At 39.5% G+C, this 10,705-nt stretch overlaps 1 protein-coding gene across 4 annotated transcripts in view; it reads right to left on the bottom strand.

The window, feature by feature from the left end:
• Positions 1-707: 707 nt before the first annotated feature.
• LOC132152847 (transcription factor Sox-1a) overlaps positions 708-10,705 on the bottom strand; it is a 31,218-nt gene continuing 21,220 nt past the window's right edge. For 2 of the 4 annotated variants that reach the window (XR_009436590.1, XR_009436583.1), the window contains exon 3: positions 3,639-4,953. The gene's annotated coding sequence lies outside the window, so the exon portion shown is untranslated. Of the gene's footprint in view, positions 1,245-3,638; positions 4,954-10,705 lie in introns of those variants that run through there. The other 2 variants (XR_009436585.1, XR_009436584.1) reach the window with 2 other exon arrangements.

Below are 10,705 nucleotides of genomic sequence, written 5' to 3'. Positions count from 1 at the left end.
ATTCTGCTATAAATGTTAAATATATTTTATTTTAGGCCATAATTGGTTACTTCGAGTACCTAGTTCTATATTGTACTGTTGTTGCTGATTCAATTACATCATTTGCAATGCTTCACTGGTTGAGTAGTTCATTCCATCATAACAGACGTTAAAAGATAGTCATGTACCTTGATCTGCTCTGCGTCTCATTAATACAATCACACATCAATGCAGGAATAAGATAATTAGGTAATTTTTGTATTGGGACGTGAGCCTGAAAGGTATAGGCTGACTACGTGCGTGTCTCCATGACTATAATTATGATGTCTAAGTTCTGGACCCTTTAGACACAGCTGTCACAGTGAAACTATCATCACTGACACCTGCTGTGTCCATATAGCGTGATGATGAGAGGTTGACATTTCTGTACGGACCAAGAAGCTGGTCTGCTGAGGTATGATCAGCAAATACTAGCACACACTTTTTTGTATGTACAGTTATCAAATGTAATGTACTTTTCTTTTTTTCAGCTCAGTGAGCATTCAGCTGTGCAGAGAAAAAAAAAGCTGCTGTCTCACTTTTAATTGGTTTGTCAGTACAATTGTGTCACTATTTAGGGGAGACCACTGGGGCTGGTTGTCTCAAGGGGAAGAAAAAAAAAATTAATTTCAGTAGTTCAGTAGTTGGTTTCATATTTTTGTAATTAATATTATTGTAAATAAGTTTTTTATTGTTTTATTGATTGCATTTATCATTTTTCCCGTTGCTGGAAAATGAGCTTCTAATTTTAAGGAAGGTTACATTTTCACAGCTCACCCCATAAAATGTGACAACATGTGCCATTATTGAGAAAAAAAAAGAGAGGCTGAGAAAGGCGTCTGGTGCACAGACAGGTGCATGAGAATTTACGTTGGGGCAGCAACAGGAGAGTGGTGGCTCGGTTTTCCAGATGGTTCCTCTGGAGGCATATTATCTGCTCCATCACAGCTAGCAGGTTGAACCTGAGACTGTTGAAGTGTGTATGGGGGGTTGTAAATACTGTGGGCAGTTCGGTGCCACAATGATGCTCCCAACCCTGCAGCTTGTAAGTGATCCTTACCTGGCCTGTCCCAGCTGTGGGGTAGGCTTTCCACCCCCCTCCACCAGCCTAGTCATGGGATAGGCCTGCTGCCTTTATCCCCAGTTTCTCTATCCCACCACAGGATAAACTTACTGCTAAATGACAGGGTTGGCCCGCTCCCCGGGTAGTTGCACCACCAGAATACCTGGACAGGAAAAGCATGTGACATACTTGACTCATGCAACTCGAGATGTGTGGGCATAGGAAAAACAAACAGACTTTTATTAGTTTCACATTCGTACATGAAGGTCGAGCACTTTGAAGTACATGTAATTCTTTTCAACGCCCATATAAATGAATAACTAGCAAGGCCCCATCCCTTTTTGATTTGCAGCCTTTTTTGTTTCTCTGGACTTCACTAATTACACAGCGTCTACAGTTTCAGTGGGCATGTTTGATATGAGTTTATCTGAGCTGTCCTTCAAGCAATTAAGGTCAGCATCCAGCACTCTCTCAAAAGCATAGTCACGGCCTCGGCAAGCAGCGAACGGATCAGACCAGCTCAGATCAGGTGAGGTCTCTGGTACTAGGTTTCCACTCCTGCCGTCCCACCGTGACAACACACAATGGGTGTGATCAGTGTTGTTCCTACATGACTGTTCACCCTGAGCGACCCGTCCTAATGGGCTATTAATGCTCGTGTGGCCTTGGATAGATCAGTGAGTACATTTACATGTAAGGTTATAATCAAGCTAAAGCAAGTTTTACATGGTTACATTACAGTCTTCAGTGTCTGTCCAAGTACATATGATGTAATGCATGATCAGATATTTTATTTAGTTGATATTTCTTGCGACCAGGAATTTCGTGATTGACATTTCACAAAGGGTTCAAGTCTGGCGATTCACAACAGAATTAATCAACAGAAAGCCACTTGGTTTGAAAGTGACTTCACACATTGCTACACTATTGACAGTAGAGAATTTTGCCTTTTCACCAATGACGCATTTTTAGGCCAACTTCACAAAATAATAATTGCTTTAGTCACTCAAATAATCACATCCTCTTTTTTTTTTTTTTAAGAAAACAAGACAAGACAAAATTATTTTTGTATTAATCAACATTATTCAACAAATGCCATCAACTAAATATAACTTGTATTGAATCCAGAATCTGTTACTTGATTATGTCACTTAAAGTCCCTGAAGCATTCAGATGGCGGTAGTTTGAGTCAGTACATTTTAATAACATGTAAATTACATGAGTAAAGCATTCCCTCTGCAGTGGTGTGGATTGCCTGAACAGTTTCACTGCATTAGGAGTGGTCACATTTAATACACTGTGTATGTGTGTGTGTGTGTGTGTGTGTGTGTGTGTGTGTGTGTGTGTGTCATCTGAGTCTTGGTGTGATCTGTGACATGCTGTGTTGAACAGAAGATTAACTAGGTGACACTGTGATAGCCACAGTGGCAGTGGCTTCATGAAGCGCACAGAAGTCCTCTTTCAAAACAATACTCTTCTTCTTCTACTCTCCTTCCCTCTCTCTACAGTCCTTCCTTATCCCTGAGATGAATTTGCATAAGAAATAAGAGTCATGCAGACTGCATTGATGAAATAACACCAACCCACCCAACCTTTTTTACTGTAAAACCAAACAGGAACACATTTTCTGTAAACGATTTTAAAATTGAATGCTGCCTTAAATCCATACATTAAAAACTTTACAGCTATATTTTATGTCTCCACATGCAGTGTGATCACCTGTGGTGGCTGTTTTCCTGGATGCCAGAGGCACAGAATTCAGCATTGAAAAATAAACTTCACTCAGCATGATAACTTCATGGCTAGTGTGTCAGATTACACTGCAAGGTTTTTTTTTCTTTTTTTTTACTGCTCATGAAATATTCAATATATATACTGCTTCTCCTTTGCTCATATATTTTACCATATTCATGCTAAATTTACACTGCAAAGATGGCATAGAAGCACTTCGGAAGCAGCACTTGGGTGTCTTTACACAGAATGTTTAATGCTGCTGAGAGATGGCAAATTTGCATTTACACAGCAATTTACCGTATACTGAGTCTTTTAGTCTAGCTTTTACACAGAACTTGTGTAAAGACAGAGTTTGACTGCGGGGCAATTCAGAGAAGACACAAAAGCTCTGACACTTGTGCAAAATAAGTGCAGGAGTGTCACAGAGCTATTATTAGCGAGCATCTGATAAATAATATTGAACGGCTCGTGGAATACTTGATTCTTATTGGTCAATTGTACTATCCAGCAATCAGACATTAATTAATATTCGCCATCGCCCATGGTAACACTGTACATCAGTCTCACGTATCACACCGAGGACTCACGCTCTTGTTTCACAAACTCATCTCAGTCATGAAATTATAGTAAAAAAAAGACCCCAGAGGACTTCAGTATAAATATTATTATAATAATGTTGCAGTGTTTGGCTTGTTTCTACACTGACTGTTTGAAACATTGTAATGGACTATTTTTCCTAGCAGAAGCTGAGAGAAGTAGAACTCAAATCAATATTTCATATATGTATTTATTTAATGAGTATCCACATAATAAGTTGAATATCCTTCAAAGTAATACAAGAGTTGGGAAGAAAAAAGAAAGACGTACTTTGGTGCATACTTTTTGGAATTAGTGAGGAACAAATGACAAGTAGGACCAGGATGTTCGAAAACAATAGCTTCCTCCCCCACCTGGAATTCAGGGAAATGAGAGAAAACCACAGCCAGCAGAAACAGCAACCTGAAGGGTATGAGTAAAAAAGTCAAATATGTAGGGGGCATATTGAAAGAAAGGCTAATATTCAGAAACAACAGGCAATGAAGGCAATATCTCATCATGGCCTAAGAGCACATGGTGGGACTCTCAAATGAGTCTTGATTGTACTGAGCAATTTGGAACTCAGCAGAGCACTCAATTAAGGTGAGCGATTAACAGCGGATCTGACTTGTCCTGCTCCCTGTGATGTCACCGTTCTTAGAGTGTGGCAGCCATAGCAGGTGTCTGATTTGACCAAAGTACTGGCCAGCAGCTTGTATCATTAATAAAGCCCAAGACTCAACCTATCAACACTGCAGTACCCTCCATTTTATGCCATTTTCTCCGCATGAGGCTTTCCTTTTTCCTGTTTTGCTTTTAAATGTAGTCCTATGTGAACCCATACTTCAAACCTACATGCCTCCTGAATTAATTTAGCGGTAGACGTTTCTATGTAACACTAAATGGTACAATAATCTGACTTCCTTTTGAGGGGAGCTTTTCAGAAACACAAAATGTGCCATGATTTGGTCTCCAGTGGTCATTTTTGAGAAGATTAAACTCTGCTCTTAAAGTTTAGTCAAAGTGCACTGAGGTTACCTTTCATTAGTCTACTTAGTTTACCATGCCAGATTTGGTGAAGTAAAATAGAATGTAAACCAAATATAGCGTTTCTCTCACAGTTTATGAGAACAGAAGCTCTGTGACAGTATAGGGCTTGGTTCTCCTTTTGTGTGAGCTGCTCTAAAATCATGTGTGCCGTTTGCCGTGAGTCTACCAGCGTGCACCGTACCTCCTTCAAACGTCTTCCCAGTCAATGGAAAAACAAAGGTCAGGACTCTGGAAATGTCACTCAGTTCCTGGCTTGGCACTTAGAGGTCCGAGGGAAACCAGAGGGGGGGCTTGGCCTTGCTGCAGGTTCCGGGGGGACAGAATAATGTGTCGCACGGCTGCTGCTGCTTCCTCTTCCCCTGGTGGTTGGGGGCAGGCAGAGAGGCACGGTGGGGGCTCATTGTTACACTGCCTTTTCCATCAGCTGTCAGGAGAGCAGGGGGCCCGGCTAAATGGGCACTCTAAAATACAGCACGCCGGGGAGTTGGCCCTCTCAAAAATATACAGTATACCTAGCGAGCAGAAAGGATAGATTTAAAGCTTTCATATTTAATCACAAAAATGACATTTATACGTTATGCGTAATAGGGGCACTCATTTTCACTTCCATCATATGTGTTTGTTTGTCAACACTTGTGTTAGGCTTTAGGAATTCGTACTGTGCCATTAACAAGAACACTTTAGCAAACAAAATTATTACCCAAAGTAGCATTTCAAATCTCTATTCAAAGTCCCAGGAATAGGAACTGCTGCAGTTTCCTAACATCTATAACATCATATTGGATTGCACTCTTAAAAATAAAGGTTCTTTACTGGCATTGATGGTTCCATGAAGAGCCTTTAACATCTACAGAACCTTTGCATTAAACTAAATACTCTTTATAGTGGAAAAGGGTTCTTCAGCTTATTAAAAAAAGAAATTAAATCAGTAATTTTAGGAACTGTTCACTGAAACGTTCTTTGGGGAAACAGTTGGAACAGCCACTTTTGGAATCTTTTTTTTTTCTTTTTTTCTTTCTTTTTGAGAATATACTATGAAATTTCAAAAGCACTGCATTCTAATTTAGAGAACACGCCATCCTAAAGTGTCCATTCAGTCATACACCTTCCGTAAAGGAGGAACCAGCTCCACTAACATTTACCGCCTTATTTGTTTTGCTTCAGAGTAACTGCAGACAAAAGGTGAAAATACAGACTGTACTTACATACAACAAAGAACGGAAAGGAGTGAGAGAAACAGAGAAGGGAGTGAGAGAGGGAGTGCGAAAAGGAAGCTGATCAGATGATTATTTCAGCCGAGCAGGATAAGTGGTTGAAACGGAGCCGTGTTTGTCGCTGCGCTGCGGGTGATCAAGGTGAAGAAGGAGAAAAGGGCAGCCACGCCCCCGAGCACACCTGAGATTACGTTACCTGCCGTCTCTCAAGCGTCATACTGGGAGCGTGGAAACCTGAGCGCAGCCACAAGAAGAAATCTGGCCGTCAGTCAAGTGCTTTTGTTTGCAGTTCTACGAACAGGTCGGATCTGGTTTCTCTGCTCCAGAAACAAGGAAGCTAACCCGAAGAACAGCAGAAGAGCATCTGAACACAACTACAAATTTCCCAGACTAAATCATTTGTCACTACAGACCGACCTCTGGAAACTTGAATAAATTGGTAAAAAAAAAAAAATATCACTATTTATTTTACCCGTATCAAGGTCAGTGCCAACTTACTTTATATGACAGTTTCTGATTTGGCTGACTTCAATTATATTTACACATTTTTAAAACATTGTTGTAGGTTGTAGAAAAGATATCACAGTATCCTGGCAAATATCTCAATTCAAGTTAGCTTTGTTTTTATAAACACCGTGGTTTCATCTTCATCCAAATCTCAGGGTGTAGACACAATGCCATGGACACAATAATGTCAGGCATGCTTCAAGGTCATATTGAATTCAGAGAGACTTTAAATAATTAAAATACTGAATCATCTGTAGACAATCCTGAGGGAGGAAAAATACTTCTGATGCTATTCTTACATTTGAAAAGAAAATACTTAATATTTTAAGTCATTCAGATGTTATTGTATTTTATTCGCTTATATTTTGTCATAAATACTGAGTGATTGATGTACTTGAACCAAAACTCGAATGATCTAAATGATTTGAGGAAGATGTTGCCAAAAACACTTCAGATGCATCAGCATGTATCTTTTGATTTGGGCTTTTCCATATTATCCCTCTCTAATTAGACCCATTAGAAAACAGCTGGACATTACTGGACAGAAAGGACGAGTAAATGATTAGAGAAAAACAAGGCACTGAGCAAGAGGTGGAGGAAATTAGGTAGAAGAGGTTGGCGGAAATTAAGCATCTGATGTAATAGGACACTGTAAGTAGGCAAGTGAAAGCCTCCTCCTTTCTTCCGTGAGGGATAATTGTTGTTTAGATATACTTTTACCCGTGTCTCACTCTCAGGTTGTGTTTATACAACTCGTTATTGTGGGTTCTCTTTGCCTTTTCTCTCTCATTTCCCTCTCCCTCTCCCTCATCTTCTTTGTACTTTCTTGCTAGGGGAAAATCTGCGAGGCTTGCTCGCCGCTGCCAGCAACAGTTAATCCTTTTCCAAAGCACCTTAACTATGCTGGGAATTCTGCAGATGCTAAATAAAACAACGGGAACAACCATGCACTTAACACCAGCTCATGCTGGCAAGAGTGCCCTGTGTCTTCAGATGCTCTGTGTTTTTTTTCATAAGTAGTTCAAAACAATCTGCTGTTGTGTGATAACTGTCTGTTTCTCTTGAGTGAGCTGGTAGCAGGGCTAGCAGCACCCCCTCTAATCCCATTATGGCCATTCACCCCAAATTACATAAAAATAAATCAGGAAATATGCAAGGAGGAAATAAGACATTTCTCTGCATTAGTTGACCAAAGGTGTCAAGCATTGATGACCGTCACATTACGAATCAGTTTTTTGTGTTTGTGTGTTTTACATGTTAAGGTAGCTGTATCTGTCATGTAAAAAAATACATGCTACCAGAGCTCACTCAAGATCTCTCTCTCCCTTCTCTCTCTCTCTCTCTCTCTCTATATATATACATATATATATTTTTTTTCAACTTATATATCAGTTTATAAGTATATATATATAAGCTTTTATTCCTAATTGTTGCCATTTTGTTGAACAATCTGTTAATCAAATAATCCTGAAAAACAATTACTACTAATATATTAAGCAGCAAAACTGTTTTCAACATTGATAAATGTCCCTTAAGCACTAAATAAGCATATTAAAATGATTTCTGATGTATACTGATTTCTGTTTTTATATACTGTGTTAGGTATGTAAACATGCGCAGTACGAGTCAATTTTAAAGGCAAGCACAAACAAACATACAGAACAACGGAGTACATGGTAATGTTGTTGCTGCAATCGCTAAGAGTATGCTAATACACTCTTCAGCAATCCACCTGTCACTCAAGTGGCCACGCCCTTAATTATGCAGAACATTAAGGCTTAATAATTTAAACGGATGAGTTCTAAAAAAAGAAATTACACCTCTCACAGTTGTCATGAAGGGCAAAATTAGCTATATAGACCAAAACCACTATTTTTACCAGGCTGTAAACATTTTTTTCTGCTGTAAAGTTGAGAACTTTAACATGGGGAGACTATGGGACTGACTCCCTTTTGGAACAAGTCTGCAGCCGATGATTTATAGTTTAATTATTTTCTTTGTTGGTTTTATGAGAGAGACCGGAAGGTTGCCACTTGGTGTAAACGCGAATCGTTGACGTGAACGTGAAAAAAACAAGAGAAAAACGTTTCAGTTTTTTTACTACGTCGTTGTCATGTAAACGTAGCCTGAATGTAAAACACATGCATAAAAACTGTTTCGTAAGGTGACGGTCCTCAATGCTTGACTCTTTTGGTTGTTTGTTTGCTGAAGAAGCTTCCAACAAAAAAGATGTTTATAAAACAATTCTTTAAAAATACATACATTATATTTTTGTTGTTAGTGATGTGGCTGGAAACATGGAGAAGTCAATTGCCCTCAAAAATGAATGAGTTTAATATGAGGGATTGTAATGTGATCAAATGCAGCTTAACAGCCACCCCCTTTATATCAATCTAAATTTCTAAATTTTCTACTAACAGATTATTTATTTTATTTATTTATTTATTATTTTTTTTTTTTTTAAAGAACATGGGACTTTTTCCTACCCTGAAGTGCATGCATCAATTAGTCTGAGATCAATATGATTTAGTGAACTCTCACGTATGTAGACTGGGTTAGAAAAAGAGACGGTGGGAACAGGTGTAGTTTCAATACCGCGTTCATTATCCTTGAGTGATGACCTTCAGTGGCATACTGTACTCCTCCGTAATCATCCTTCACTCTCCATCTCTTTCTCTAAATGCTAACAGGAGCCTTTCAAAGCAGCCAGTGAAAGGCAAAATTGGCCTATTGAAGAAGTTTATTAGAAATTGATCTACTCTTTTCAAAAGGGGCAAGAAGACTTCGAAAACTTGAACGGACATGACACGATCACAGCACGGTCCCATTCACGCTCTCAGTGGTCCTTTATTTGAAGAGTCGCCTTTAGAACAGCAGGTCAGAGTAGCAAATGTGAAAAGTCATATAATGTGCATGCAGTTAATTATGTTAATGTATAAACTGACTGATTTTCATAGCAGGTTGTCTGGCAAATTTAAGTTTATATGTCCTTTGGCATTTATGTCCTCTTACTGAAGCTGCACGGTATTGAAAGATATTCTGAAGTAATGTTAATCTAACCACATGCTCAAGGTTATCTCAGGAAGAGGTTTGTCAAAGTTTTAACTGTGGCCTAGTGGTGTAATATAATGAAGTAATAATACTTCGCTACAGTACTTAAGTATTTTTGGGGAGAACCTGTACTTGAGTTTTAATATTTCTGTCAACTTTCACTTTTTTATTCCACTATGTTTCCTAATTAAAATGTACACATTTACTCTGATACATTTCCCTGAAGCTGCAAGAAAGCAGGTTAGACGAATCAGTGGTCTGGTGCTTGCAAGTTATGACACCTAAAAAACACCTTTGCCCATGTGTAAACAGGTTCTCGCACAATCATGGTTGATTTCATTTTCCACTCAAGTCAAGGCTGGGGTGTACGATATATCATCTGTGGTAATATCCTAAGTGTTGTTTTAAAGATGTGTGATCTGACATTATGGAGTATATCACAAAAAAAACATTCAAAGACACACCCAGAGAGTGCACGCGTTCATGTGTGATTTAGTCTGTTAAAATACATTCGGAATGCACATAAGATTCAAGATAAGAAACAAAGTGCCTCTGTATGTCTTTTTATTTATGTCATTTAATATAGTTAATCTGTATCACACTAAGAGTGCTGATTTTTCTCCAAAAACGACATGATAACAAATATTGATTTTATTCAAGTTGAATAAAGTTAGTATTATGTTACGTAGGCTACATTATAGATGACTGTTTTTGCTGTATTTCATCATTGAAAACAGTTTCAAACAGCAATGTTTTGCACCGCTGAGCGAAACACTGGATGGCGTTTCCTTATTGAATGAATCAGTTATTTGAAGGAATGAAACAGTCCAATGTTTCATTCCTGAATGAATCAACTTTTTGAATGAAGCAGTGACCTGCTGCCAGCTACTGGCTTCTTTAATTTCACATTTCAAGTATCTTTTCCTGTTTTAAATATTTTCAAATATCAATATTCAACGTTCCTCTTCAGGAACTCGAGCTGCGTCGAAAGCGCTTTGGGGAACGCGTCCAGCGTACGCGACTCTGAATATCGTGTGTTATCAGTCCAATGAAAGGGCGTGACGTCACCGACGTGGTGACGTAAGCAACCAGGAAGCTATAAAAGCACGTGCCACGCAGCTGGCGTCAGCTTCGCGTCTTTCAGCAAGCGCTCTGTGTGTGAATGTCATTTGTCCGTCTTGTGAGTCTTATTTACTGTTGTCTATCCAGTTAAAAGAGCTCCTAGACATGCCAAAAAGCAAGGCGAAAGTTAAGCACTCTGATGGCGATTCCAAATCGCGTTATAGGCTGTGTGTTCCTCCCTGCCCAGGATATATAACGGGTGGGAATACACACAACCTGTGCGTGGTTTGCCTGGGTTCAAAGCACGCTGAGTCGGCTCTCGAGGGGGCCGACTGCCCGCACTGCGAGCGAATGTCGGTGCGGCTGCTTCGTTCCCGGAGGGCCCTCTTCGAGGAGGGGGCCTTCGCCAGCGTTCCCCGCGGTGCTGGTC

This window comes from Carassius carassius, chromosome 11 (assembly GCF_963082965.1).
Source record: "Carassius carassius chromosome 11, fCarCar2.1, whole genome shotgun sequence".
Lineage (NCBI taxonomy): Eukaryota > Metazoa > Chordata > Actinopteri > Cypriniformes > Cyprinidae > Carassius > Carassius carassius.
The sequence above is the reverse complement of the archived record's forward strand: the minus strand, read 5'-3'. Positions and strand labels throughout refer to the sequence as shown.